This window comes from Ixodes scapularis, unplaced genomic scaffold (genome assembly GCF_016920785.2).
Source record: "Ixodes scapularis isolate PalLabHiFi unplaced genomic scaffold, ASM1692078v2 PGA_scaffold9__187_contigs__length_104089568, whole genome shotgun sequence".
NCBI classification, from domain to species: Eukaryota; Metazoa; Arthropoda; class Arachnida; order Ixodida; family Ixodidae; genus Ixodes; species Ixodes scapularis.
The window spans coordinates 25,452,338-25,460,852 of NW_024609884.1; positions in this window are offsets into that span (position 1 = coordinate 25,452,338).

Genomic DNA, 8,515 nt, shown 5'->3' on the forward strand with positions numbered 1-8,515 from the left:
GAATGCTGAGTCACTGAGCTGTGGACGCACGAGCAGCGTCTGGCACACCGCACAACAGAACAACAGCGGGTGCTCAGAAGCCGTTCCACAGCCCTCCAGACAAAGATGGCAGTGCGCAGAAGGCCCAACGTTTGCAAAAATCTATAATCGTAGATAAAAAAAAAAAAAAAAATACAGCTTGTGTTTTTGTGTTCGTGTTTCGTCGGCTTTGTGCCCACAAAACACAAACCGGTTGGGACTCATAATATATAAACATACCGAGCAATCGCGTTATAAGTGGAATCCATAGTGGTCACCAACTGAGAAGAAAAAAACAACAAATGTTTAAAAAGTGTCACTCCCACTTTTGATTGCGGCTTTTCACCTAAAATAGTTCCTTTTTATGGCCCTTTGAACATATCCGTCTGGTCACCCCTGGCCTAGTGGTATGTATTCTTTTTGCGTTAAATGACTCGGAACTTCCACCTGCTCGCCCCAACGTGATAATCCGTTTGGGAGTCCACCTTACATATATCAATAAGGCAAAGAAGCGACGTGCACGTAGCGAGCAATGGCGCGTTAGTTTCGTCTTGGAAATAAAGACGCTACGGCTAATGGAAACAGTATATTCAGTTCTGTTCGCACGTACCCCCCCCCCCCCCCCCCCCCTTCCCCCCTCTTTTGTTTTCTTTCCACGCACTCATACACGCGCACACACGGAAGTATTTAATTGCACATGAACTTTGTTAGCTTACATAGCTTACATATCATATTTCCATTCCGATCGTCAACTAAACTGCAAAACTATTGTTCTACTAAATCGAGAGCGTACGAAGGGCAGTCCGAATCGAATTGTGCAGCGTCAGTCGTAACTTCCTCTGTACAAAAGAAAGAACTCGAGTTCCTGCTCCTCCTTGCAGAGCAGAGGCTATGATCGACGCTCACAGCGTAGTGTCGGTCACTCCCACCCCCACGACGTTTGCGCTGCCATGTCATCACGATCAGAACGTTGTTTTGAGTCCGCACTGAACTGTCCTGGCGCGGCAAACATAATCCAGTCTAGGCACCGCTCCTCGGCCAGCGCTTTCCACACTACTTTCATTTATATATTTCATTTCAACATAAAAAAACCCTGAAAAAAAAAAAAAAAAAAAAAAAACAGTCTACTGGGGACACGCGTGTCGAAAAATAAATTTTACGCGGAAAAAAATTTTTGTTGGAGCAATATTGATGGCGAGAGATTTATTTGAAATTCTGCGCGCAAAGTCCATCACGGAATGGTCATTCGCTCTTTCCGACCTCAACGAGGTGGGCATTCGGACTTTCCACCTCAACGTGAAGGCGAAGCCGATCCACCTCTCCTCCACGCGGCCGAAATGCCGAGAGAAAACAAGTGGAAAGGAGGTGACTACCGACTAACTCGTGTCTCGCGCCGACAATTCGCGACTCCAACTAACTATAGGTGGCGCCACTCATTTTCCAAAATGGCGGTTATAGTGAGGGTTGGATATGCGTGCCGCTGTTGAGCCTGTCTGGTGTGCTGGCTTCGCTGAGCGGCACAGATTATTTCTGGAAATACGAGGAAGCTAGGCTGTTATAAGCGCAGGTCACCTTTTTACCCTAAAAACAAGAACGGTGTTTAGCGTAATATTTACGCCAGTATGAGCTTTTTAATTTTTGAACGAAACCGAAACTAACCTCTATTTTGGATTTAATTTCTCGATATAGGTTTTAATTTCGGATTCTTTCTTAACTCAAAATGCGTCTCACATTGTAATTATTTTGTTAAATTTTGTTCGCGCAAAACTTTATTACTTGACATACATGTTTCAATCCAGGCTGATATTTGTGGTTGTAGAAAAAATCAGTGCTCCTATTGGTGCGTTCTCGCTGCCTTTTCTCGCTCAGATAATGGTCATGGAAAATAACGAATGGCTGGCCTTCAATGATTTTTTCGGGTATTTAGATGATTAATTGGTTTAACATTATTCCCAGCAAAAAAAAAAAAAAAAGAATAATTCCAATTTTTACAACACGTCCCCAAAATGTATAAATTAATAAACGCTGTTCTCACTGCAACAATCTAAAGACGGAATCCGAGTCAGACAGCTGAACTGTGCGTGTGTGTTTTTTATAGCAACGCGTGACGCATAAGACTTTACATTGCATCCAGTGTTTGACTGTTTGTCTATCTTGATAACGACGTCAAAGTTTTTCACATGCTAAAAAGAGAACAAAATTATACCTTTCTGGGAAGACTATTAAGTGGTGTATTTTCGTGATCTTGGCGCTAATCGGGGGCATACATTGCCGCGATTTGTATTAATAACAATAATGTTAAAATTCAGATATTTTAATACGTAACCTTTCAAGCTGTAATATAATTTGTTGTTTATTTAAATTTTAAACGCGCAAGCAAATATGACAATCAAAATTATGCTAATTATCACTGGTGCCAATTGCAGCATTTTCAATTACCAAGTAATAAAATAAAAATACCCTAAAATCAGCGAAAGCATTCTAGCTAATGTGAGAAATCCATGTAAAATTACATTAATATTGGGTAAAGTACATTTTTCTATCAAAGTGGCGACTTTTGACAATCGGCAAAACGTCCAAAGTCGGCGCCAATATCTTTCTAGACCAAATGCCGAAAAATGAAAAAATATATATTTTTTTTAATAATTAATCTTTTCATAACATTTAGTTGCTTTCATTTTTACGCTCCGTCGTTTAGAGAATCTCAGCCTTTCCAGTTCGACGGAACGCCTACATGCTTGCACATCTACTCACTGCAGCACGTTTCGTTGGCGTTGGAAGCCGGTGAAACAGTAGTGAGTATTAGTATTGCGTATACGAGCGAACGCAAGCGCTGTGTGTTTGCGTTAGCTTTGCGTGTTTCACACTGCCTGTGTGCGGAGCCCGAAATCGCGGTCTTGGATGGCGCATGGCGATGAGACGCATGCACCAACGTGGAACGCAAACGGATAGCGCTTTCGTTTGCTTCTACGCGCAAAACTAAAACTCTCCAGTAAGGTAGTACAATCCCATACTGGCTGCAGCACTGGGACAATGAAGAGTGTTGTTTGCATTCGGAAATGACATCGCGCGAGCCTTGCTCGCGAACAGTTCCGCCGTGCCCGCTGGGCAGGAGAACCGGGGGACCCTCACTAGAGCGCTTCCCGTTTTTGCCGCGGGAGGGCGAGCAGCGAGTTGGAGACGCGAATACTGCTCTAAATTTTTTTAGCTCAAATTTTCGGACACGCGCGTGCCCCAACCAACACTTAAAAAAAAGGGGGGGGGGGGGGGGCGTGGGTTTTCCGGTTAAACGCAGCCGACGGAGGTAATGGAACCACTCAAGCAGCATCAAAAACGCAACGTAACTCAGTATAATTTCCGAGCCAACCGTGCTCACCCATGCATGCGCTCCCCCATATCAACTGCTGCTCCTAACGCTGCGGTGCAAAGCGGCGAAGCTAGACGTGAGCCCACTAGGCCTTTTCCGTCTATGATTGGTTCAGCAATCACAGAACGCGTATACAGAAACACGACGAACACCATGATGGTGCGCTTTTGACGCTGCATGACTGGTCCCACCAGCTCGTTGGTTGGGCTGCGTCTGCATCAGGGACTTTTAGCAAACCGCTACCGGTGTTCCGCGTACCGTACTACCGGTGCCCTTGAAGCATGCTTTTGAGCGCGCGCCCGGGTAATACCTTGACCGCGGGGCGCGCGCTTGGAAGCACGCTTCAAAGGCTTCGCTATGCGCGGAACACGGTAACGGTTTGCTAAAAGTCCCTATTGTTTGACACAAGCTACAGTCAGCAGAACTATGACGTAACTTCGACTGCCTCTACAGAGCAGGCGGGCGGAGAGCACGGGGAAGTGTGCCGTCTCAATCCTCAGTTTCGGGGGGCATGGACAAATATTGCGCATGTTAGGGATAATGGCTGTCGAATTAGTTCTTTTTTTTTTGTTTTTTGCTATTCGCATAATTTTGGTGGAATGCCGAAAGGATCAAAATGCATGCCTATTTGTGTCATGCACTTTTAGCTGGTATTTATTAATCATTAACGTAGCATACATGTTGCTTATTTTCCAAAAACCTTTGTGATAACTCTATCTAGACAGAAAGTGGACGTGCTCTAGCTTCCACCACAGGAGCGTTCCACACGGCAGCTTCTCTATTCCGACCGCTTGCTCCGTCGATGTGGCTCATTGTTCTGCCGACTGTGCTGTAATCATCACTTTAATATTAATAGTTGCAACAGAGACTACACAGGTGCTTCGCAACCGACGACGGTCGTTGCACCGAAACTTCTTCGGGCCTTTTGAAGCATTAAATATGATTTTCCTATTCGCCGGACGCCATATTTGAGTACGCTGTTCACAGTGCATGCTCAAAATTAACTCATCCATGCATAGGCTGCTAAGACCGGCAATCATGATGGACTACAATACACGTTGCAAAAGCACAGTGGAAGCCCGCCGCCAGCTCGCGCTTGGCAACCGTGGACTGAGTTACGGCCGCCAGTGAGTATACGTTTTACTTTTCCTCTAACCAGCAAATGAGGTCTGTGAACGGAAGCTATCGCTCGTCACCTGAAACTTCTCCCACTGGGGTGCTGGTGAACTGAGGGCTGTAGCAAACGGTTCTTTCTGCTGTCTCTAATTTTATCGTCACATCGAACCTCTCGCAAAACAAGCCCGTAGCTAGCGGTCTGGTGTCTCGCTTCCGTTCCGAACTACGTGTGCAAGGTAAAAAAAAAAAAAAAAAATTGTTGCAGAGATCTTGAAGAGGCCAGGGGTGGTCCAGTTGCGCCATTTTGATAAATTCTCGCTTGCCTGCGCCTTGCTGCGCCCAAAAGTCAAAATCGAGTCAAACAGCGTCAACGCGAACGAATCTGTGAACGAATTAGTTCTTAGAAGAGTTTTCGTTTTCGTCTGGTAACTGTGGGAATCACTTTGGGTTTGGCCACCACAAAATCAATTCAGACTTCCGGCTCCGCAGTATTGTTTCACACCAATTTTACCGACATTCCTAACGCAGCGCAGTTTTAAGTTTTAGTTGCATTTAGGGCTGGGCGTCGCTTACATCTTTTAACCCAATTAATCGTTCTCGTTCATTTCCATGCAGAATATATTATTATTATTATTAATATACAATTTTATTTCGAATCAACCTCGAAATGTAGTTGAGAACGATTCAAAGACACTCACTCAGAGATTATTGCTTCAGCTGCATGAAGCAAAGAGGTTTGTTGACATCCGGCAAGAGCGACCTCCCTTGATTGTTCAGAATAGTCTGCTGCGCTAAATGGACACTCTGATGACGTTGAAGTGGGATACGTTTAAGCTTTTGCAATTGTCTTGAGTTACAAACCTCGCCCCTACAAGTTACTTTAGGCTAAATTTTCACCTAAAGTTTGGCCTTCATAGAGGTACTCGTTGACGTCTGCGTGGTGAAAGCGATGATTTTTTTAGTTTCCTTTGGTTCGTAACAATTTTACCGACTAATTGGTTAAACAAAATTGGGATTAAAGCATTAATCGATTAATCAGTAAATTAATCAATAAATTGCCCAGCCTTAGTTTCATTTCGAAACGCACTACACTGATTTATAGAAATGTGCTCGCACATGGTTCCTATGTCGTTAGCATGCTCGGTCGGGACGGCTTGATTACGATTTTTTGCCTTTTAAGTTTTTTTTTCCTGTCAAATGATGGAATCTCTCATCGTATTACTGGTTAAAACGTCCGTACACAAGGGCACACAGAATATTTTTTTATAGATTGAGCTTTTGTCCTCTAACTTGGATTTTTGGACAACTAGATCGCTATCACAACCAAGGAAAGGCAAAGCCAATCAGACATTGAATGTTTCTACAGTGAGAGGTCATCAGGAATTGCCATTGCAAATAAAATGTTTGTGACAAAGCATGTTGTCCTTAGAAGTTATGAGGTCAAGACAATGCCGATTTTCGTGTCACGTGAGAAGACTTTGTATAGCGCCAAGTTACCTCTCTTTATTATCTACAGCAGGGGTCTCAAAACCCCGGCCCGCGGAGGCGCTCCATCCAGCCCGCGGACGACAGCGGTCTCTCCAGGGACACCCTCCCGGCCCGCGACCCGCTGCTACAAACGCAAAAATAAGCGCGAAAAAAAAAAAATAAAGAAGAAGAAGAGGCGTTGCGACTTGTTTTAGAAGCGCAAGTGAAGATATCAGAAATAATGAGGGAAAATCTGCATCAAAACGGCGGGCTTTCTTGCCAAATTATTTGTTGTACATTGCCATCATGAGCATTTCTATTCGTATAGTTCCCCGTTTCATGTGTGTGTAAATTTCTGTCATAACTCTTGCAGATTGTCATCATCAGATCTATCATTCTCATCAGACTTCAGTGTCAACATGCCAAAGATGCGCTTTGATCTATGCCTGGTGCGTTCTCTGGGTCACAATTATTTTGCAATGTCATAATTATCAACATATTGCATTTAAAAATAAACTATACCTATGTATTACTCCAGCTTGCATTTTTTTTAATGTTTGCTCTCGTTTAATTTTTATATTTAAATGCGTATTTAGGTATATTTATTAAGTATTTCCTCATCTATGTCGTCTTATGTATTTTCCGGCCCTCGAGACTGCCACAGGTCCCCAATCCGGCCACTTAGCCAAAATGTTTGGAGAACCCTGAATTCTAGAGGGCTAAATTGGTACTCTATATCGACTTCTCAATCGTGATAGTTAGCACGCTTACATCAATCCTTCTAGCATTTGTCTATTAGCACTAATGGAAACAAAACACTAATTTTACTAAGCTATGGCAGAGCTTTACAGTAGTCAAAGGGCATTTTGTCTAGTACACTATAACTGATAAGTATGGGCATCACGCAACGGATCACAGGAATGCATGCCGGCATCACCACTAGCGAACTGCACCGAATGGCTTCAAACTTACGCACGTGCTGCTCCGAAGCTGCTGCAAAATGCGAATTTGTTTTATACAAAAATGCTCCAGAACGATTTTTTTTCCCCCTGCTGCAACATTTTCCTTAAAATCAAAAGCGGCTGGACCAGCCCTGATGAGGCCTGACAGGATATTCCTCCGCTTCTTTCCATAGGCACCTCGCCGATCAAAAGTCGGATATGCGACGACATGATCCACTCATTGCGGTCAGGGTAGATCGAGTTCAATTTGTCCGAAACTATACGAGCTCGCATTCCATCCCCGCCCGGGTATCCCCCTCCACGATAGTTTACGAACCCAAGCTTCGGCTGAAGCCCTTTCAGGCTGGACGCCCACTAAGATTTCGTGAAACCTCAGGAAGCGCGGTGGCGGCAATATCAAAGGCTGACAGCGATCCAGTAAATTAGCGTGACCCGTGAGTGACAGCTGCCGCCCGTCTCGCTGACGCGGGGAGCTGCGACATGCAACGCGCACGCGCGGTGAAATATTTCTCGCTTCAGCTACCTGTCAATATAAACCAAACTATGCAAAAACGTGAAACCAAGACTTACTCAATTGTTTTTGTTTTGTTTTATTGGAGAGGTAGTTTGTTGAATTGGGAAAGAGTTCGCAGTTTAACAGGAAGCGTGAGTAGACCTGCCACTAAATTGTCGCGTTTTGCGTGTCTTTTTCTTAAATTTATTACGGCCTTCTATTTTCTTGGAATTTTCTTCCCGCGAGAGCTCCACCGGATAAAATCTGACGGAACAGCGAAATGACAGAAATGCCTTCGCCGTGTTCAACTCAATTCCACGCACAGCGTCGAAAAAGACCTGAGGGTGTCAACCGACGCCAAAAAAGCAACAAAAAGACAAATGAACTCGAGAACATTGAACGTGGGCTAGTCGAGCGCCTAGTGAGTCCATTATTAATGCTATTTGACGGGCTAGAGAAGGGCGGAATAAATCATAAAGGGCGTCTTAACGTATCGGTTTTCTTCGTCTATTGACCCCCAGGTTATTTACGTCGTCAAACACCGTGGATAAAGGGCGACAACGTATAGCTCTCAATTCATGGCGTGACTTGGAGAAAGCTCTTTACATCTCAGCCGCCATTTGCGGTTATGTGAATCTGACCAGGCGCCATTTCACTACAGCCATCGTTCGGAGCGACACCAGCTGATATTTGACAGAAGGAGCGCAAGCATTAAAGTCATCTTACGTTCTCTCTCTTTCTATCACCTCCCCTACCTCCCTCCTCCTCCTCCTCCTCCTCCTCCTCCTCCTCCTCCTCCTCCTCCTCCTCCTCCTCCTCCTCCTCCCCTCAGTCTCTCTCTCTCTCTCTCTCTCTCCCCCCCCCCCTCCCCCCTTATTCGGGTGAGTGTCAAACCGACGCATTGGCTGTCCCTTGAAACTAGTTCGAGAAAGTTCCTCATTATACACTTACCCTGAAATTAAGCGCTGTTCTTACACTAAATCGTGCACCTCTTATTTGCCAAGATCCGAGTTTTGCGTTCTTCAGAGGCAACGAATCTGACAGGTTATGTGAGTTAGCCGGTAAATGTTCGTAATCGTATTTCGGGTCGGT